The sequence below is a fragment of the Notolabrus celidotus genome, chromosome 4, assembly GCF_009762535.1.
Source record: "Notolabrus celidotus isolate fNotCel1 chromosome 4, fNotCel1.pri, whole genome shotgun sequence".
NCBI classification, from domain to species: domain Eukaryota; kingdom Metazoa; phylum Chordata; class Actinopteri; order Labriformes; family Labridae; genus Notolabrus; species Notolabrus celidotus.
In genome coordinates, this window is record NC_048275.1 from 16,112,531 (window position 1) to 16,135,954 (window position 23,424).

General features: G+C 41.0%; 1 protein-coding gene across 2 annotated transcripts in view; it reads right to left on the reverse strand.

Annotated features, from left to right (window-relative positions):
• The window catches only part of LOC117812092 (G-protein coupled receptor 26-like), a 158,577-nt gene that overhangs the window by 44,170 nt on the left and 90,983 nt on the right, over positions 1-23,424 (reverse strand). The window contains exons 2-3 of one of the 2 annotated variants that reach the window (XR_004631131.1): positions 18,304-18,398; positions 17,745-17,831 (exon numbers count right to left, since the gene is read on the reverse strand). The gene's annotated coding sequence lies outside the window, so the exon portion shown is untranslated. Of the gene's footprint in view, positions 1-17,744; positions 17,832-18,303; positions 18,399-23,424 lie in introns of those variants that run through there. The other variant, XR_004631129.1, reaches the window with a different exon arrangement.

Sequence of the window (23,424 nt, forward strand, 5' to 3'; positions counted from 1 at the left end):
GACTTTTGTATTCCATTTTAATATACAGTCTATGGTTCTCCATTACCTTGAAGAGAGTATCTGGGAACTGTCCTTTAAACTGTTGGTTCAAGCTTGAGAGTTCAAAAGAAGTGTTTTACAAAAAGAAAATAATTAATTAAACAATGAACTGATTTACCAATTGATCTCATAAGCAATCCCTCAACCAACAAACTAACCACACAATCAATTAGTCAACAAACAAAAGCAACAAAAGCAACATAACCAACAAAACCAGCACTGCACAACAACCAACACAACCAATCAACTTAACAAGCCAACCAACCGACCGACCAACCAACTGACTGACTGACCGACCGACCGACCCACCGACCGACCCACCGACCAACCAACCAACCGACCGACCGACCGACCGACCAACCAACTAACCAACCAACCAACCAACCAACCAACCAATCAACCAACTAAATAACCAAACAATCGATTCGTCAACAAACAAAAGCAACAAAAGCAACATAACCAACCAAACCATACCAACACAACACAACAACCAACACAACCATCAACTTAAAAAGCCAGCCAGCCGGCCAGCCGGCCGGCCGACCAACCGACCAGCCAACCAACCAACCAAATAACCAAACAATCAATTAGTCAACAAACAAAACAAACAAAAGCAACATAACCAACGAAACCAACACAATACAACAATCAACTTAACAAGCCAGCCAGCCAGCTGGTCGATTAATCAATCAACTACCCAACCAACCAACCAACCAACCAACCAACCAACCAACCAACCAACCAATCAGCTCCACAACCAACCAACCCAGCCAACTATCTGACTGGGCTAAAGGATCAGGATTATACTGTTCATTTTAAAATACTACCCACAGTTTTAACTCCTATAAACAAGATTGGCAACAGTGATAAGAAAAATGAATATTTATTTTAAAAGGCAGAAACCTCGGGTTGAACCTGAGTCATTGGTGACCAGCCTTCTGCCAAGACTGAATTGCCAATTTGACACAATAGGATAGAACGAGAGACAGAAAGATAGTAATACACACCAACAACTTATAGTCTTCAGTCCTAAAATATATTTTTTTTCTCTGTAACACTTATTGCAGTATCAATCCAGAGTATAATATTAGGTGAATCTAAGACAAGCTAATGTAGAACACAAATACAACTGTCCAATATTACTGGATAGTCCGAAATTACATGTCAATAGGTTTCCACTTCGTCATACTTGCATTGTGTGTGGGGCAAAGCTGAAGTTATAAGTGTTTGCTGGAGTTAAATAAGTGGAAAATGATCATTTGATAGTTCTAATTCTGAAATATGACCTTCTTTCATGTATGAGCTTTTTTTTCTTCATAGAGAGAGTCAGTGTTCCTGAGCAAAGTCAAGTGAGCCAACATGGAAAATAGCTAAATCAGGAATCTGTTAAATGACTGAACATGTTTGCGTCATTCTGATATTTTACATGATGAATTCCGTCCTTAATGGAGCCATTAGCGTGCAGGAAGAAACCAGTCATACAGAGGTCATGCCTCAAATGCTTCGCAGTCATAAATAAAGGGATGATGACAAGTGAAGAACTGTTAGATTCGTGTTGGCTGATACATTTACAAACTCATCCCCTCTCTATGTCGCTCTACTTCTTCCTCCCTCGCTATCTCTTCCTTCTCTGCTTGAATGTCACCACTCTACAGGAGGATTTAACGTTGCTTTTAACCCTCAGCGCCTCATAATTACCTTGACATTTACCCTGCATTCAATCAAGTTTTTAACAGCAGATTTATTGCAATGACTTTTTTGTATTGCAGAAGGCTGCAGTAATTATGCAGGTTATTAGGAGTCCTCATGTTAATGCAGTTTTACATCGATAATACTCGGTAATACTCTGTTTTTCTGGATGGAAGAGCGCCTTGTCAGCTGACAGAGTGACACAGGAAAGGACAGAAATACTATTAGATGAAGTATCAGATGACTTGAACAGGCTAGCACTGCCTCTCCCTCCTTTATTGCTCAGGTTATTATCACAACTGCTGGGGAATTGTCGAGACGGGGAGATAGGAGTGGCAACGATCCATCCGGGACTCGTTCATCACTGCGCCGCAGCCCCCCGAATAGAAATTACATCTGCATCTGAATTAGTAACATTATTCGCCAATTTGGCTCAGAGTGAACATTGTTCCATTGAAGGTGGAATTAAATTAGAAAATGAGTGAGTCTTTAATTTTCAGATTATAAATCAGGGAATATAATTCACCTCCTTGTACCTTAAGGGCAATCACATTATCCTAAGCGACATTTTATCCTCAGCCCCCGCCAAGTGATCTCGTCACCACGCGCAGTCACACACCAATCATACTTCCTGAATGGGGAAGCAGGAAATACATCTTCTCCTCCAGAATTAGACATAAAATATGAGTGTCTACTCCTGCATGAGAGCTTATTTTATAGGATATTTGATGGTCTTTCCGAACTCACAAACACCAAGGAGAATTACTTGGTTTTAGAGACATCATTTCCACATTCAGCACAGTTGGTGCAACATTTTGTTGGTTTAAAATCAGGTAAACATAAAGAAAAAAATCTGGATAACATGATACTTGGGGCATTTTTTGGGACTTGAAAACAATAACAGCAACCAAAAAAGTCATCCAAAAGTGTTGATCTCATTATTATCCATTTGAAAAACACTAAATAAAATAATTCAGCTTTTTGTTGAAGTATTCCATCTCTCTAAAATGCTGCAACCCTTTGAAAGTTTCCACCAGCAACTGAGCTTTCCACCTTTACTAAACAGTTCTGTAACATTAAAGTCAAAATGGCTTCATTGCTGTAATAAACAACTTAGCAACTTATAGTCGCACATAACCCGGTCAAATTAGAAAGAATGGATCGACCTTTTACTGCCGGTCGTTGCTGTACCGCGGCCCAAAACTCTCTCAGCCTGTTCATTTCATTCTGGCCAATGCCCAGACCTCATTAAAAATGAATGCACTCCTTAAACCCCAACACTAGGCCTTTTCCATTAGGGAGAGAGATATGAGGGTGATAAACATTATTTGTGATCGGATATGAATCGTGCGAGGATTGGCTGCAATATTGGAAGCCACATTGAAAAGTGATTGTGCTTGAATTCCCCCGTGCAGTTTCATGCCATATCGCGGCTCTCGTAATTTGATTCCTATTCATTTCGGCCATTGTTGTGTGTTATATTGAAAAGGCCTATCGAGCTGATCTAGACCAACCAATTTGGATTTTTGTTATTCTGTCCCACTTGGTTGATTTTAAGCTGATCAGGATATTTGCCTGGCACAGTCTCAGGCATTCTGAATGGCCTTATCTGACATTTAATTACCATACTGCCTTTGTTGGAGCAAAAATTCATCTATTTTGGTGTGCAGCGGTGGGCTGTGTTTCTGTCTGCGTGCATAAAAGAGGAAAAGGAGAAAGAGATAGAGAGTGTTTGGTTGTCTTCACTTTCTGTCTGGAGCTGTGATGTCAGAGCCTCTTTGATATACTGTACAGGTGTATTTTCACGGAAACAGCGCATTGGTGGATCCCCCATAAAAGGCAATAAAGCTTGACAGGCTATTGCAGATTCACCCCTGAGCGCTCCACTGACAACCTCCCAGACATATACATTTAATATTCCATTGATTGATTGATTTTATGGGACATGGTTAACATTATCATCAATATTGCCCTCTGGACCAAGACACCAGCTTAGACGGAAAAAGAATAGTGCTTGTCATAGGGAAGATTCCTGATAAACACCAGTATGAAGAGATTTTTTTTATCACACTACACATATGGTATACTTTTTTATGTCAGTGTGTATATGAGGGCAAGTGTGCATATTTCTGTGTACATGCATGGGTGGCAATGTGTAGGACTTACACATGAATCTATGGGGATGTATTTCATATGGAACTGCAGCACAAATAATGCACGTCATCCATTTTTTACACTTCCTCCACACCGCTGCTGGTTTGAGCTGTATTAGCCTGATTGTTTGACCCCGACACGCTAGTCAACGCTCCTGTCTTACTTTCCTCCAGGTTCACTGACAGTCAGATCAGGATGATAATGGCCGCCCTCGGACACTCTGCACTGAGGGGCAGGGATGTGATGGGCTGCAGCTCAGGCACATATTAATATAATACGTATAAAAGCCGTCAGGCTGGCACCGAGTCATCAGCCGTAGACATACACACACACACACACACACACACACACACACACCACACACACACACACACACACACACACACCACACACACACACACACACACACACACACACACACACAGAAATGCCTAAAAGCGTACATGCGGATACACACACCCTCCTCGAACGTACACCTGCATGCTTGCGGACGCACACATATTCACAAAAACAAAGTAAAAGGCCCATTATGGATGTAACTGCGTAGCGTTTTGCAGGTGGACCGTTTCCCGAGGTCAGTTTGAAACATTTGCCAGCAGGAAACCTACACAGAGTGCCGGTTGTTCACACCGTTTGGGGAAAACACACATTATGTAAATGATTCTTCTTTTGGAATGGAACGCACACAACTAGAAACAGTGTGCTAATGGCTACTGTGTCAGCCAAAGCTAATGGTTGTTGCGTGTGTTTGCTTATGTGCACGCTGGGTGTGTGTGTGTGTGTGTGTGTTTCAAACAGTGTTTTGTATCATTGGAAGTATAGCAAAAAGCATGCAAGAAGGAAAAAACTTTGTTTAGCTTTACATATTTGAATTAATTCTCAAAAGCAGATTGTTAAATGTTCCTGTTCGAGAGAAGACCACACATGAAAAAATAGCCCTGCCTTCAGAGGTAAAACCACAGCTCGATTCAGGGAGAAGGAAGGATGGTAGAGGCATACAATGTCACCCCTGTCCCTCAGCAAACAGAGCACAGTGTCAGAAATCAAAATCTATTTGCATATTTCTCTATTGGCTGACAGTTTGGTATCAAGTGCATCCACAAACAGTCCAAAGTACTCCTGCATACAGCTCATTTGGCATAAATGTATCGCTCTTTTTCTACATTTGTGTAGAGGCCATGACGTTCAAACACAAGGGCAACAAGGAAATAAAACTGATATGATTTGGTAATGAAGTCCCTGAGGGGTGTCTGAGCAGCTAAGTGAACTGAAAAGCAGATTTCAATGTCAGTAAGCAAATTGAGGAGCCAGGTTCTTGTTTTTCTTTCCATTTCAGACATACAAGGTGTAACCACTGAGAAAGAAAATTAAATGGCAAATTAAATAGCATTCTATCTACATTATACCTGTCAGGGATTAGTGTGCATCCGAGAAATGTTCATGATATGTCACTGAACTGCAAACTTGAACTTTATTCAGTCGCTCTTTAATCCACACTCAAACTTAAATGAATGCCTTCCTTGAAGTATCTCGCATATAATGTCACAGTGGGGTTTAGAGAAGAAATGGAAGCACTTAGGAGGAGACTTAGAAAAAGGGGTGCATCTTCAAGAGCAGAGGGGCCTTTGAATTTGACCCCCAACTGGATGGTTTTGTGTCCAGCTGGCCATTTGTGACTCCTTAGGATCAACACGAGGTGTTGAGAAAGAATGAAGCCTTAATACGTAGTCTATATTGAAACACAATAAGCTCATACTCAAGCAAATCCCTCCTAAAAGTACTTTTTATTGGAGGGAATTAAACCATGGCTCCCTGGGGCTTCCTTCATGAGGATACTTGACACATTTACTCTCACTGAACAAAGATGCTCCAAGACCAGGACAGCTCCCCATGGCTGTGTAATTAAATTGCAAATAACAGAAGGAAAATAAGGGAGGAGTGACTGGAGAGGTGAAGGGCCAAAATAAGGAAAGACAAGAGGGATGTTCTGATTCCAAAATACCAGTTTCAGATTAACCACCCATACTGCCTTAAATGTGGCACTAGGTATTAGCAATTATTTCAGTCTAGGCACTTAGCCAATACCATAATTTATTAACCTAGAATTATATCAGCATGTTTCATTTCTTCTTCTGTGCTCCAAAACTGTAGCCTACGCTTCAAGCTGCACTCTACTGCTACCATGAACACATAATAGCTGGCCCTGTCACCCTCTGTTTTAGGAAGCAGAGGGTAACAGCAAAAAGCATGAAACTGGTGTGTGCTCTTTTTTAATGTTACAATAGCAAACAGTGTCGTGTTAAGGGAGAAGGAAAATGTCACTTAGAGTTACAATGTATGGGCTATGGTGTATCGTGCCAACACTTCCACAGACACAGGGGGTCTGGGGAGCTGCATGCTGAGCTGCTACTTACGTTAGCTAACCTGTTTGTAGGCACCCATCTCGTTATTACGTCAGGTTGCCTCTATCATCTGTTTTTCCACAACATAAATATTAAGCTCTCCTTCCCTCCAAAGTTGGCAGAGCATAGATCAAAAAGTGGGCAGTAGTGTGTAGGGGTGGGAATCGAAAACCGGATCCGACTTAGAACCGGTTGCAATTGATCAATTCCATCGGAATTGTTCACCTCAAATGTTATTGATTCTTCTTAACGATTAATTTCCCAGCACAATGTCACATCACGTCACGTCACGGTACGTTGTATTATGTCACACACTCTGCGACGCAGAACAATTAGGCGCAAATACCTCAAATACCAAGAATGAGGACAACCTATTGTCCAGTATATTCAAGTTGAATATGTTCATGTTCAGTCTTGTGCAGACATAATTTTGGAAAAAAAAGGTTCCTTTTGGTGCGATCCTTTTGGTAGTGCAGAACTACTTTTTTCCCCTCAAAAAAATACCCAGGAATCGTTGGGAGAATTGATAAGGAATTGGATTGATAAGCAGAATCGACAAAAGCATTGACATTGATAAAATCTTATCAATTCCCACCCCTAGTGGTGTGCAAGGGCATGCTCCACTGCAGATGGTATGCCACAACGGGTAAAGTGGCATGAGTGATGTAAATAAAGTAATGCACATGTTTGTCTTTGACGCCTTCCATGGAAAACCTTATCTAAGCTAACAACGATTCTAGTTAGCCTAGCTAGTGTAGCCAATCAGGGTAATTGATAGCAGAAAGAGTGCAATCCCAAATTACATCAAAGAAACCTAGTGCCTACTCCAGAGGAAATACACTGCATCAGGGCATAAAGTTAACACCAGCCAAGCGCCAATGGCAGGTAAAAAATGAGTTTGGCATGTAAAACAAAATCACACACCCGCCAGTGGCAAAAATGGAAAATTTGTGAGGTTTTGTTTTCATACTTTCGTCCATTTCTGCCGACTGTCAGGCTATTTTGACCCTTGCGGCGCGCTGTACTTGTGTTGTGATTTGGTACGTCAGGAACGGCATGATGTCAGCTACTGAAGTTCTATTCATTCCCTTTGCTTGAAGAAGCACGGCGGGAAGAGCGTGAAACCACCACAAACAAAAAGGATAAGCAAAGAGACAGGAGATGATGGGTGGTAAATTTTTGGCGGTCACTAGCCAATGGCAGATGAGGTAAAAAGTTAATTTTACGCCCTGCATGGCTAACCTGTTGCTTCAATGTAGCACTAGTCTTTTTGTTTCCGCCAAATTAATGACCAGCATAGATGATGGGTTGCATGTAATGACGTAATGTGGGATCACATAGTTTTGTATTAAGCTCACTATTTTCTTTACTTATTTACATGTACAGCAGTAAATATAGTTAAGCAAGAACTCTGGTAGTCATCTTCATATAAAATAATGGCAGTACTGATGTGACCACACTGATATATCAGGTCACACAATGTATCACCCTTGATTCATATGTGCATAGATGTGACAGTCTGATAGTGGCCTTCCACTCACAAACAGCACCTGCTGTGATAAAACCATTTATACCAATGAAAGAGTGATACACCACTGATGGGATTGGTGCACCAGTCTAGAGATCGACACTTGCTACTGGTCTCCATAATGGCAAAACATTGGCCAGGGCACGTGCAGCTGAACTAATGGAGAATGTGGGTGGCCATTGATATGCCATTGCATACCAATGGCCACTATATGATCTTGCCAACACTCTCCAAAGCTAACTGACCCAGGAAGTGAAAATGGTACAAAAGCTTGAGTTATACACTGAGCAATTCACCAAATAGATCCTTTTTTTCCTTTGATTTATTTAGGTTCTTTCTTTATTCTGAGTGACTCAACCACACGAAATAAAAGTCTCAGTAATACACTTCCTGAGTCCAACAGTATAGAAATGATACCAATACCATGGAATAGTTCAGAGTGCATATTTTCGATCTGTCACGCTTGTATTGGTATGGAATTTTGCATCAGCGGATTCTCAAATTCAGGTATCAGAATCAAAACTGGATTGGAAAAATTTAACTGGAGCAGGTATTTCAGAAATTCTGTCTTTTTTTTGAATGGGTAAGAATAGTGTCATTGCATTTTTTGCCTCTACATTGATAAATTGAAACAAAGAAGTGGAATACAGATCTATACAGTTAGTTTTACCTTCAGACTAAAGAAAACTCTGGTCTTCTCCAAGGGTGGGGGGCTGCACGGGATAGCTCATAAGTCACCGTCAGCCTGACTTGCCCCAACAATGTGACAGCAGGTGACAAATAACCTGGCTCATGATTGAAATCTGACAAAATAACACTGTGTTTTATAATAGCGTCCCCAAGCAGAAATATGGCAGCCGCAAACTAAACAGTGCTTCATCACCTCCATGCCAGTCCCAGCGGTTCTCCATTAAGGGCCAGATCATTGTGTTTTGCCTCCCCCCCGTCCCAGCTGACCGCTGAAGTGACAGCCCCGGCTTGCTGCCGTGACAGTGAAAAATATTTGTACTGACAAGGCCACAAATCATACGCCGACAAGTTTTAAAACTCAATATTCACTCAATGTGCATCTGCTATATTCTCGTTAAAAGTGTAATATGGTAGTCTTTCCCCTCCGCGCTCTTCTATTATTACGGTATTGACAGCGACTATAATAAAGTTGTGCTGTTTTGATGCCAGGGAGGGAAAGAAGCGCGGGAGACTGAGATTGAAAGAAAAAGGTGTTTTGGGGTGAGGGAGGGAGAAGAATAGACGGGATGGTTGAACGCTCACACAGCGCTGTAACAAAAGTGCTCCATTTTCATGACAGAACTTCATCTGACATGTTTAGTTTGATGCTGGTTTCTCAATAAGTCTGAGCCTACATCATACTGTAGATTCAAACAGAACTTTGAAGGCATCAAATCCACTATCTCGCCTTATATTCCAAACTAAATCTGTTTATTTTCCTCACTACTGTCTTTCATTCTACCTCTTTAAGCTCACTGGAGTATATTCAGCTCCCCTTTTGCCTGCTCTAGACCTCTCTGCTCTCCTATACTAGTGGCATGGAGCCAATGGTTACTCTAATATCCCCTTAGTTTGAAGCCTTGTCGACCATGTAGGCCCTAATGTGTGCCCAGCGCGCACGAGTAAGTGTGCTTTAGGCTCATTGTTAACATAAGGCCAAATCTGTAATATAGCACGGACAATTAAGTGCACAATTTTTGTATAAATGCAAAATCCCTCACTGTGAATTATTTAATCCCCTCTCTACAGTTCATTTAATAGAGCCCTTTTGGCGGGCGGTTTGAGTCACAGAAAACTAATTTGATTCTGCTCCTTGATTTAATTAGATTTTATGATGTATGGTATTGCTAATTCGGTGGCTCACCACGCGTTGCCGGCGCCTGTCCCTTGCACTGGCGGTGAGCTGTCAGAGCCCCATTTTTAACAGTATTGAAAAATTCAAGCTTTATTATTGCCCCCTCACTCATTTTCTCCCATCAGGGGGAAAGTAATGAGCTTTTAGTCTCTGCTCTTTTACTCGTCTCCCTCTCTCCTCTCGTTCACTTGCTTCTTTTTTTCTTTCCTCTATCTTCATCTCTTTCTTTTTCCACCCTCTTTCTCTCCACCTCTCTGAAAACAATATGGGAGGATAAAGAGTTTCAGGAGGAGCTCAGGGAAAGAACTGTAAGAGTGGGGGATGCAAAAAAAAATAGAAATGATGGCACCTAGGAGTGCAATACAAGAGTGAAATGAACAAAGAATAAAATGAGCAAACAAGATAGCAGGACAGGGGGAAGAAGTGAGAGAAAAGAGTAAATGTGTCAGGGAGAAGTGGAATTTGAGCATATGAGGGATAAGCAGCAGTTTAAGGGGGAGAAGAAGAGAGTGAAAGGATAAAGGAAGTCAGTGAGGAAAGAGGAGGAGATGGAGGAAGGAAAAAGGGAGAGAGAGAGTGAAGGAGGGGGGTGGTGGAGATTGTGCCATACGCTTACAGCGCTCCAGGCTCGCTGCTCTGGCATTAGCGCGCTGATTCATGAGTTAAGTTTCCCCAACTGCCCGCGGCTATTAGCTTTCAGTTCCTTCGGCTGTCATTTAGACTCCAAAGAGTCTTTTGGTTAATGCACTGTTTTAATGAGAGTGCACCCCTCGCTAATATATTTGACTGTATGAAAGGTCACAACAGGAAGCTAAACAGATTGAGTACAATGGCGGCGGCGCTGTCAAGAAGCAAGGAGTGGGGGGGCGTCAGGGGTGGGCGGGCGGAGGGTTAGCGTTAGCCTGTGAGGCAGCCCGCTACGGTGTCACCGCTCCATGTCTCGTACCCCCTTTTACCCAGCATCCAACTGTGCATAATAGGCCCTGGAACTGATGGGTTACTGCTCCCTCTAATAGTTACGCTCCATCCATCACAGGCTTTAACCAGAGAGAGAGGGAGAGGGAGAGGGAGAGGGAGAGAGAGAGAGAGAGAGAGAGAGAGAGAGAGAGAGAGAGAGAGAGAGAAGTTAAGATGGAAAGAGACAGGCAATGGAAGGGGCAGACACCGGGAGGAGGCACATGTTTCATTACCCATATAATCACCAGTCTGATTGCCACACAAGCAATATAAGAGCGTCTTACAGCAGCACCAGGAAATTTATAGCTGTCTGACTCTATGAGATTCCCACCAACCCGTTAAATATCCCCGGAATGCCGAGCTGATGGGAGCAATGGAACAAGCAACGGAAATATGGAATAAGACTCAATAAAAGTTTGCAGATTGAAAAATCCTGAGCATTTCTGAACATCTTTTTCTATCATTTCAGTTTTTAGATATTGTAGCCTCATTATGCATTATATATAGCCCAATCTGGAGCCTATGCTGGGTGTTTACAGAAGACTATGTCGCCTCAGGAAGCCAACTTTTTAAGACTTTTAATGAAGCCATTTGTAAGCGGTATAAGACTTCAAACCAAGACTTCCTGTTTGGTGCATAACTTGTTGTTTGCAGTCCAACTAGAGAAGAGGTATGTAGTGAAAAGACTGCATCTCAGAGTGTGTTGTTGACTGCACCAGTATGCAAGTCAGTTTATAGAGTTGATAAAAAAAAGCTTGGTCCAACCTGATCCCAACCTATAACTAATGCTTGCAGAGATGTTAGTGGAAAATACTTCTCAATCTAATCCAATTATATATGCAGTTCACATTTCACTCAATGTGCTTCACAGAGATCTACCGTGACACTTTTGCAGCAGTGTTGGGTAAAACTGCCGTCAACAGGTAGAAACCTCTTGCCGAACCAGACTAATTGGACGATAGCTAACCAACTGCCTTCACTGAACGGGCCGAGGAAGTGGGATACTGAGGGATGTGCTTGATTTGTTGACTTATGACTAAAAGCCTTCACTGGTCAACACAAGAAATATTAGTCTCTTTAACTTATCAGTGTCTTTAATAATGTAGGCCCACAATGCTGGATAAATGTTGCGTTAAAGCTGTATCACAGTGTTAACAAGCCTGTCCCTTTAAGAGGGTGGCCTTATGGGTGATTGTTGATGTTCCTGAGGAGGTGCTTGTAGTTGTCTAGTATATGTCTAAGTAATTGAACATACTCTGTCTCCTCTACAGTCTTGCAAGCCAAATGAACCCAGACTGCTAGTTATCTGCTAGTTATCAGCTCTAAAGGAGCCAAGCATCTACCTCATTCTACGGAGACCACAGACCTGTATTCCACTCTATGAAAATCAACTCCAGTGGTGCAATTTGAAGACATGTGCCTTCCAGAACCATGCCAGATATCTTTGTGTGTCTGTGACATCTGTGTGGGCTAAGGTTTTTTTTAAGCTGCTGGACTAAAATAGGTATTAGACTTAGGCTTCAACTTTCACCAGTGCATGTTGAAAAACTGTTTCCTCAGTTGAGAAAGTAACACATTTTGTGTGTTCGCTGGCTTTTTGGTATTGTAAAAAGAGGTATTGTGCTTTTTTCATGTTTTACAATCAAATATTGAGTTAAAATGGTGAATGTCAATACTAAATGTGGGAAAAGTTTCAAATTGCTGCTCCCAATGGCTTGTTCAAAAAGTTGTGAAAGAATTCAGGCTCTCAAATTTTGAACATCGCCAATTGGTGAATCTCACAAAGAGGGCAAATTTGTCATTTTAATAAGAGAGACACAACTTTGTTTCATGGCAACAGTGAAGGAGGCTTCCAGAATGCTGGTTTATGGAGTGTTGGGGTGGGCCTGAGATAAGTAAAGAGTTGTTTAAAGTGTAAGTCATGTAAAGTTACCACAGAGCTTTCAGAGGGACAATATAAAGGCAAGAGAATGTGGTATGAGAATGTGGTATGCTCATTATAAATGTCAAACAAGGCCACAAATTTCAGCAGCATTTGAGATAGCCGTCAAATTTGTTATTGAAGATTGTGAAGAACTGTTCAAACAGCACTTAAAAAGGCTACTCCCAATGTGGTTTTGGACAGTGTTTAGCTGCGTTCAATTAATTGTGCTGAAGTTTGACTGTTTTGCTCGTACTTTTTCACCCTTAGACGAGTCAACTAGTCTTAATTTGAATTTCTATTTAATCGACTGATCAATTAGTCACCAGGAAGCTTCCTAGTTCTGACAAAATACAGAAATCAGAACACTTCAAACACAAAAGTTATTCCCAGAACTGAAGTTTTAAAATATGGCGAGAAACAGCAGCATCAAACATTTTGACAACTCTCCATAAACAAGCATGGCCTCCTCTGTCCTCCCTTTTTCTTCTTTGTCAACACTGAGCTGCCACCGTTCTGTCACGGGACACCCGTAAGGGGCTGTCTCAGCAAAGCAGAGCCGTGTCTAGGTTTGGGCCCCAAACCCGATCATCTAACAGTAATCCATTCAAAACTAATCAAACATTTACAAAGGTGCCACGATGGGGAGAGAGCTCTATTCATCAGCATCTTCCATCACCAGCACGCAGGCCGAGCTCGTTACGCTCGCGGCGTCTCAATCTACCTATGCAAATGAGACAGCAGCGTGCGGGGTGAGCGGGCGACTGACAACCAGACTTGTGTACAGAAATTATACACAAATATCCATCCATTAGAGGTGGAGGAGTGTGCGTCAGGGAAGTGCTGCACCACGTACAAACTCTTATCCTGTTGGACGATTATTCACAGAGCAGGAAGCGACAGTGTTGTCAAGGTGAATTAGCAACATATGTCAAGCTTTTGTTATAAATCCTGGCCTACTGTAACCCTTATTTCCCCCTTCCACGATGTATGTACACGGTTGATGATATATCAACACCGCTCAGCCATTAATAATTTAGCGAGGGTGATTCCGCAGGGGAAGTTGTGGCGAGACGTGGGACGGGCCTGATAGTTAGGGGGTTTGGGGGTTTTTGTGGGGTGAATGGTGGGCTCCTTTCTCCTGTAATCCTCTTTCAGTGCCTGTAGGGCCCAGACCCTTTCCCCCCCATTACCCAAACCATTTGTTTATTGTGCAGTAATTACAAAGCTTCAAGCCTACAGGCAGAAAGGCACTGTAATGATGGAGACATTTATACCAATATATCATAACAGCAAAGGAATCGAACAATGAGTTTATGTCACAGGATATCAATATGAACTAGCAGCAGAACAACCAGGTAGTTGGCTTGTTGGAAACAGGAATATGCACTTGTTAAGGCGTGCTGTTATTGATCTGTAATGAACTGCAGTCCCCCTTTAAAAGCCAGAGTGTTAGCAGGGTAATATGTTGCATTTTATTTAGCAATTTCATGCATGTTTGCACCACAAGGTTAAAAACCACAATCTGTCCCGAGACAAAAAAAGAAAATTCTCATTTTCAGCACTCCAGAAGCCATTTAATGCTCCCTGTGTAAGAGTGGCAATCCCTATTACGGCTGGATAAAGTGTACCCTTTTTTATTTGAAATGAAAATGTCAGTAATTTCTTTTGAGATTGATGACTCCTTACACGCGGGCCCAATAAATGAAAAATTGATGAGGCTCAGTTCTCTCTTTTAATATTTAAGGCAATATTAAAGTCTCTCTTACATCTCATGGAAATAGTTTTATTTAAAAGGAATAAGACCATTGGGCATTGTTTACTGAACACCTCATGCATGTTTTATAAAGCCGCTGGCTCTTGGAGGAATTCAAAGGCCCTTGAAATCGTTACTGTTTTGCAGTAAGTATAAAACGACTTAAGAGGAAGTCGAATGGCTGTGGCATTGTTGTGTAGCTGCTCTCTTGTTGTTGGATGTGGGCTGCTTTGATGAGGGTGCCAATGGTGGATAGCAGTGCCAAACTAAAAAGGGAGGAGGGAGTTGCACAATAAATGGCTGAGATTTTATTTCTTCTATTGGGTCGTAATGTGTGCTCGGTGAGGAAATTGATGTTTAATGTGGCTGAGCGGACGAATGGGATGAATTGCCATTTAAAACAAAGACCCATGGGTTGAAAGCAAAGGGAGGAGGGAGAGGAGGGGAGGAGGTTAGAAGTAGGACAAGGAGAGGAAGAGACTTGAATTGTGCCGATAGTTTAAAACAAGCCGGAGGCAAGGAGAGTTCCATGCAGAAGCAGAAAATGATACCCAGGTATTACCGGCTAAATTGTCTCGGTTCAAATAGTTCTTCAAATGGGCTGAAACAAGGAGCTCGTAGGTATGAGAGTACACAATGGAGCGAATCAAGCAAAGGAGTTCATAGCTCACAACAAAGCATGACCTGCAATGACTGTCATGGCTTTTAGAAGGCTAAATAATACAGAATAAAGCTTTGGCCTCCAGTGAAATTACTGACCCCAAAATGTTTTAAAGGAAGATGGTGGGAACTTCAAGGAAAAAAGCCCCTCAAGGGTCATTTATGGCTTATTTATGATGCTGCTTTGTTCTTGTTCTGACATATTTGTTCTGCGGTTAAACATTTTACCAAAGAGTTGGGGAAGTATCACTTTTTTTTAACACCAAAGTTATCTGTGCCTACACAAACCACAACCACAAACACAGGTATGCACACACACACATACACACACAAACATAAAACAGCATATAGTGAAAAGCTCCTATACCAGCAGGACACAATCAGCAGCTCCAAGTTGAGGAGCCCATTACATTGTAGTGGTGGTTAACAGGGACATTCGAACTGAGAACCAAGATACTCCAGCTCCCATTTAGACAAATTAAATCAAGTCCCATGATGCTTTATGTATCTGTTGCCTGGGTTACACATCCAAGCCCAGCAGGCCCCTTGATGGAGGGCAGATTGAAGCCTTTTATATCACATGCTTCGACAACAGGGGGTGACTACTACCTGCCAACTATTATCAAAGGCACTGGTTTCATAGCCCCGCCATATTTTTTGATTGATCTAAATTACACGTCAGTGAGTGGCGCAGTAACATGATCCATAAAGAGATAGCGACTACTTGTACATTATTAAACTCCCTGAGCGGCTGCTCTGCTTTTGGATTGCTGTAATTATCCGTGCTGGAGGCACAACAAGTGGCCCAAACACAGCTGTTAGCCTGCCTGCGCACCCCAACACTGGCTGGCATTAATTGTTTCTGAACAGAAGCTGCATTTGGCAGAGGTTAGCATTAAGAGGAGGGGCGGAAAAATGCCTTTATGTATTTCACTCACAATGAGGCATGCATACAGGATTTCACATTTCTATGCTTCTATTTAAATGTCAGAAAAAAATGTCACTATTTCAGAGCGTAACAAAATAAAAAATTTTAAGTTTTGGGGGAAAGGATCGGTTGCATTATGGTGGTCCCAGGGTGAACACAATTTGCTGGAGGGAAGACAGGATGTGCAGCTCAACCTGTCTTTAATATCTCTTCAATATCCCATGGATAGAGATTAATCAGCCGTTGGTGCTTTATATCTTCTTTAAAGCAGAAATTCTAGTAAACCTTCCTGCTGCCTGTGGCCTGTCTGACATCCCATATATCCCATCCTCCACAAGAGAGGGAGAAAGAGAGAGGGGGGAATTCTGGGACACTCGAGGGACCTCTGTGGCACACTGGTATGGGTCATGTGACCCTGGTGTCCGACACTGTGGCACCAGGCAGGGTTTGTGGCCAAGTGCTGGTGTTGTGGTGGCATAGACGGTAAACAGGACGCATCGGTTTTACCGCAGAACAGATCCGCCTGTGTGTGCACGGTGCATACTGCCCTAGAAGAAGCATGAAGAAGTGACAGCGTGTTGGTAGGCTTACAGGTAATAATAGTTCTATTAAGGTTATCTTACAATCGCATTCTGTAGGGGTGTTCTCTTGCACTTTTATGTAAAAACAGAACATGCATGTAAACAGATTTTTTATTAAAGCTCCCATAATGCATTTGTCTTGGTTTACATCATCACACACCATCAATGTCTTTTTGCTTGAAAGCCTTATTTCATGTTTTACCTTTTACAAGGACTGCTTGGGAGTGGAGCGGCAGATGCAGACATTGAATTCATACAAGGCAGACATAATATCAGGCAATATAGAGGCAGACAGAGAGGCTATTGAAATGCAAATAGACTGCTGGGGCCGCGGCAGCAGGGAAAAGAAATTGGCCGGGATGACAATGCAAGTAAACCACTCCAGTTTGTCAAGAAGGCCACGCTTTGTCACAAAACTGGGAATGGATTTCAGTACAAGTGCTACTGCGGCACTAAAAAGAATAATATTCAAAAATAGGAGGAAAGGAGGAATAAAATAGTTGCCTGCTGCAAAACTCTCATGTTAAGATTGAGAAATGCCTGTAAAGTTAGCGCTTTTTAAATCATTGCTGTGTGTTTTCCAGGGGAGAAGCTCTTATGATTCCTGGTTTATGATGCACCATCAATGTGAGCCATGTTTATGCATGCTCACACTGCTGCTCGTATGCACACACACCTTCTTCATGCTTCATTCTCCTCATGACCGCACTCTCAGTGCATGCTGTGTTTTGTGCGTCAGGTTGGCACGCTCCATCAGGAGGAGGGACACACCACTGGGAGGCCTCACCGGACCCTCAGCCATAATAAATTACCTACAAGTGCTGCAGAACAATAACACAAAAAAGTGCGAGCCATCCATTTCGCCACCATTTACAAGAAATCAATATCAATACTTAATGCAATGCGGATGAAAAATGAGCAGAGATACAGGGGCATAATACGAGCTCAAATGAAAGACCTTGGAGTGCTGCTTCCCGAGGGTTTTGGGGGGGGGTTGGAGGGGGCTAGTTGGGTGAAAAAAAAAAAACTAAACATAAGAAAGATTGCATTATGCCTTCTGTTTTTGTCCCTCATCTACTTTTGTTGTTTAACTTTTATAATAATCTCTTTTCTCAGCTTGCTTGTTTAATTGTTAATCAATGCGCAATTTTAGCTCGCCAATAACCTGAGACAGAACACATTCAAACATCTATTTAAAATACTGCATTTAAAAAAAGTATAATTTAAAGGTTTTTAAATTTTTGTACTTTTTATAGGACCAAGCATCACAGCGACTGAGTTGACCATCAAATAGCTGCAGGGGAAGTGGATCAGTTAAATGTGCGGCCGTTTCCTCAGCAGTCAGTGGAGATCTGTTTACCATGTCACAAATGAATCATCTGTTAAAGATAAACATGATCTATATTTGTCCTCAGGGCTGACTACATGATGTCATCGCAGCCTTAACATCCCCATTTCATTGTGGTGATGTATTACAGATCTTTGAACGCTAAGCTAAACGATGAAAGATGATAGATACTGAGGTAAAGAAAAAAAGAAAGGGGAATACACGCCACAGTTGGTAAGAATTCAATCACGTACAACTTTATCACAACTGTGAAGCAACAATTATCTCCAACAATTATCCAACATAGAGTGAATATGCTGTATTAGTCATGCACAGAGCATGAATTGTGCCTACACAGTTGTCTCATGACTGAAGGACTACCTTTCACTGCCAGGTGCATCACCGGCCTCTATTAGCCGTGTCATCTGCACTGAAAGGTCTTTTTAAATGGTGCTTTTGTGCTGAGGTCTTGTGGTTTTGGTGAGGTTTGAACTTACCTGGTTCCCTGGAGGGCTTGCTAGCAGTTTGGACAAAGTTATATATCCTTTTGTCAATCTTCTGTCTTCACAGCACAACCCGTCCCTTTTAGTCCCTGGTGGCAAACACAGTACAGCAGAATATGAGCCATTGTGGTGTGAGTTAGATAAGATCCTGACCACAAAAATCTGAAACATTTTTGCTTGAGAAAACAAATCTCTTCCTTTAAAATGAGTGTCAGCTTTGATGGTTTAGTGAATCCTCTTTTTTATCCAGTAGAGATACACAATAAATCACAATGCAATCGTTATCCCAGTGTGAGCACTTATAATTAACACATTGCATTAAATGTTAAAAAGCAATAGTATCTCACTAAGCGTGTTCACATTTTAAATATTAGATGGCATGGCCATGCTGTCACATTTTCATACAGTCAGAAGAACTTAGGTGTCAGCTACCCTCAAATTAATCAGTGCCAAGTTGGTGGTGAAAAGAAGCTCTTTAGGAGGAACATGATGCAAACACATGTGTTAGATAAAACATGTATAATGTAATTATCACACTTCATACTGTTGTTACAAGACAACACAATGTATTGTACATCCATCCAGATGGCATGTTTTCTTTGGTCCAAGTACTGCAGGTCACCTGCAGCCTCAGACTGTACAGTATGTTCTGTGTGCTGTTGACTATGACATCTAATGTGTTACCAACAAGAGTGCTTGTTGATGTGCTGCACAATGAGGATAAAAGGCTTAAGTTTCCCTCCTTTGAATTGTCTGATAATGATCTGGATGTCTGTAACAGAGTGAAATATATTCATTATTTGATCGTAGAACAAATGATGAGGTATTTGTTATCAGCACGGGCAAACATTCTTGAATGCAGGTGTAGGTTATGTACAGAAGGACAGAGGGAGAATGCCTTTGTTCATGGCTTCTTGTAATCATCCTTATTATGCAAACATGTGGTTAAACTACAAGACAGCAAGCTTAGAGAGACTACATGTAGATTATAATGTTTTCAGGATAATATTCAAGCAACCTGGATGGTTTAGTAAGAGTAAGAAGCATGTGACTGCTTACAACAACACTATTCAACTTTAAAAAAAATTGTGTATACATTTTAAATTTCAGAACATTTTTTTAAACTACACAAAACCAGTTGTATCTCTGGTGAAACCAGCACTTTTTTCTCTTTTTAGGGAATTATTTTTTCCATATTTTTGAACTTTAAACTCGTAACTATTTTGTGCTTTTGCATGTTAATTATTCTGTCTTGTTTTTAATCTGAACCTTGAGTCTGTGACCAAGTTTTTATTTGAATAAAATATAAAGGATTACAAAAAGACAGTTACAGAAATGAAAAAGTCAAATCTGAAACCTATTCAGCTGAACTATGAATCTATCTTTTCTATTTCTGCTGTTGTCCCTCCACCTTCTGCTTCCTGAGTGTGGTCTTATCAGCTCTGGCGTCTGTCACCAGTAGATGGCACTGCAGCCAAGTTGTCAGGCTCACGCAGCCACCAATTTCACCTGCCAGCTCCAGCTGCCAAAGAAAAAAAGTGCAAATGTATTTGTTTCCCCCTGGCTCTGAGGGCTTTTTCAGCCGCCGTGCTTGGAGGCCAGATGCAGTGTGTGTGACATAGAGAGAGAATATCAATAACCAATATGCTCACAGGCCAGCGGTCGACGCTTCCAAGTCGTCTCAGCACACCGCGGCGATTCCCCTTTTAAAGTCTGCCCCGTATTCAAATTACACCCTTGTTGCCCTGAAAACACGACTGATCAGTGCTTTGGTGATAAGCCACCAAAAACTGAACATTTTTGTTGTCTCTCCCTCTTTGTGCTCCAGTTTCTCAGGTTACTCTTCATCAAAAGCAGAGCGTATTTTCTTTACTATTACGTCTGCCTACCTCTGACTTATCAAAAGGCGAATAACATCAATTAGTCTTTGGAGGATAGAGTATTTTTGTATTGTTAAAGGTCTGGTGTCGAGTTCTGAAGGGAGCCATTGTCCCTTCTTGAGCTCGAGTCCTTTAGAGTGCATAAGTGTTTATTGAACTCAATAGAAAGCACCGGGACAAAGGGACCTGATATTCCTTACTCACTTGCTGCATAGTTTGTATCATAATTTCAGTTGAAGCTGCTGCAATCGTAAAGAACTTTGGCAGCTATTCAACATGGCTCTTTGAACCCGAACCGCCCAGGTGTAGTTTTTGGTTCCACCTGGGTACTCTTGAAGGCCCATATTAACCCAAACAATGGTGTTGACTTTGAGGGCATTTGGGATTTTATTTGTGGAATTAGAGGGGTATGTGGTGGGGCTGAGAGCAGAAAAGACTGTGGTTTGACATGACACGTGAAGGCTGTTTTCTGTCGCCGGGATGAGGAGCCGCAGGCTAAAAACTGGGGAATGAATGCTTGGATTTCTGTGAGTTTGGGAGCAAGAAAGGTATTTGGTGGATGGATTTATTACTGAAATGTTATAGGAATTCATGCTTCTATTGGAGTGATATAATGAAAAGTAACGGCATTCTAGACCAGGGGAATAAAACAGAAAATAAATTTTATCAGACTTGCTGAACTAAAAGATGATCTACTACAAACCTTAAACTCTGCATGTACCCGTATCATTTGGGCTCATATCAGGACTACACCCTGCGTCAAACATGTCCATACATTTCTCTCCCAGACAGATAAGTAATTGATATTGCAGAGCAGAGTGTGACAAAGTTCACTCTCTTGTCCCCCTGTTGCCTCAGGCTGGATGAGCTCATGCCTTCATGGTATGTATTCAAAGAGAAGTGTTTGGTTGAAATGATCACATCAGTAAAACACACACAGTAGTCACTTGCTATTGTTTTTCTGAATGGCTGTATCACTTTAACGGGTCATGTAATACTCACCTATCTGCACTCATGCCATCAATATGAAGTACAAACTAGCTTCTATTTTTCAATTTGTTATATTTCTTGATAATTTAGCATTCTGTGTAATATGCTTTAATTAGGGATGTGTGTGTTAAGTTGACTAAATAATTAAATGTGCCCCCCTTGCTAGTTGACACCAGAAAAACTAATTGGTTAAACAAATTATTCATACTTTTATTATTTTAGGCCTGAAATGCCGCTAATATGTTGTTTCTAAGCTGGAGTGCAGCCAACTGTCACTAGCCAGGGCTGTAGCTACGGTCATTAAGTTATACTGCTTTATTACCAGGTAATAAACAAGCTTACATAAAATTTGGCATCTCAGCAGTGTTTTGATCTACAAAAATTAAGATAAAGTTACATGTAGCCTGTGCTAAACTGGCATATTCCAACTTGTGCAGAGAAGTGTGTATTCAGCACAAGCATGTGACAGGTGGTGCTAGCTCTGCTAACTTAATGTGCACTAGGCAAACTAACCTGCAGACTCTTTGACCCTGTATTTAGTTGCATTCCATACATGGTGCTCAATTTTGACAGTTTTCTGAGTGTTTTCTTACCTTTGACAAAAGTAAGTCAGAATTTGAATTTATGTTTAACCCTCCTGTTATGTTGCGGGTCAAATTGACCCTTTTTAAAGTCTATTTTAGGCAATATATGCCTTCCAAACCAGCTAAATGCAGCATAAAAATCTGGGCAGCATGTGACAGAAGAGGTGTCATGTTAATTTATCAACATCACTTCATAAAGAAAAAAAAAATCAAAATGTAAAATAAAATAAACAAAAATCTATGTCATGTAAAACTATTGTATTTATATTTAGGTGTTTCCAATGTACATTAAAACAGTTTTAACATTAATTTTAATGAAAAACGAGTGAGTTATCCTCATTGAACCATGATCTGTAAGAATTAAAGAACACTAATGGACTAAATCTTGATTTAAATGGTTAGTAATGGAGTTAAAAGTTAAATTAAAAAAAATCTGATATGGATTTTTTGGTGTTCTGACACTTTTGGACAATTGAATATGCACCGGGTCAAATTGACCCAGGAACATTAGTGCTGTTCCAGAGAAACAAACATAACAGGAGGGTTAAACAGCTAGGGAATTATAAAATTGGGCTGTCCATTCAATATGCTTTACTTTCTTGAGAATCCCTCAAAGTTTTGTCTGTTTATCATTAATCAGATGATGGTTAGCTTAGCTTAGCCTTATGCCCTAATCAGAGTAGAACAGGCTTGCTGGCTGTTTTAAAAAACAAATAATAAAATATGAATCTTCCACTTTGCCTACATATCTAAGTGCCATTTAAAAAAAAACATCTTATATCTACTTTACTTTAATCCATATGTAAAAAAAACAATGTACTGAAGGAAGATGCAGTTTTTTTGGTTGATTATATTTTGGTCAATGTCAAGAAGAAATGCTATTTAACTCAACATGTCACAGATATGTTGACACTGAACGTAAATTAGTTGAAGGTCTTGTAAGGAGTGTTTAGCCAGTTGTGAAACAGACTGGAATTTACGGTGATGCCATCTGCAAAAAAATTGGCCATTTATATATTGTAATTTAAATGGTTGTAAAATCACTGAGAGGAGATTAACAACACATTAAAGAAAATCCGTTTTCTTTACATTTTTCAGCAAATATTCAGAGTGAGTGATATGTTTGACTGTTACAAGAACTGATCAGAATACATAACTTACATGTGTACAGGGCAAGCTTTTTAACGATATTAGAGGCATCACTGTACAAAGGAGGAGCCACAACCGACACAAAGAGTTCCTCACAGGAGTGTTGAAGTTGCAGAAAGACTGTGACTTAGATGAAATCATAAAGAGTGCAGGTAAACCAATCTTACATCCGAGCAATAATCCAGGCAATGATTCAAATAATCATCAAAATGTAATTGGCTACATATTTGTAATATCCAAACAATGTTTAAGAGACAAGAATAACTTAGCAAAAAAGAGAAAAAGAGCATTTCCAGAAGTATTGAGGTATTCCTTTAAGGAGTAGACTGAACTGGATGATGTTTTTAGCATTCACCACTTAATGAATATAAATGATGTTATTTTGTACTCAAACAGTTAATATTGCTGAAGGTATCAGTCCTCAAACTCTGTTTGTTTGTGTTGCAATTTGAGATGAGTTGTTCAGGTTCAGCATGTTTGCTCATTCTGAAGTAGTCAGAGCAGCGTATTAC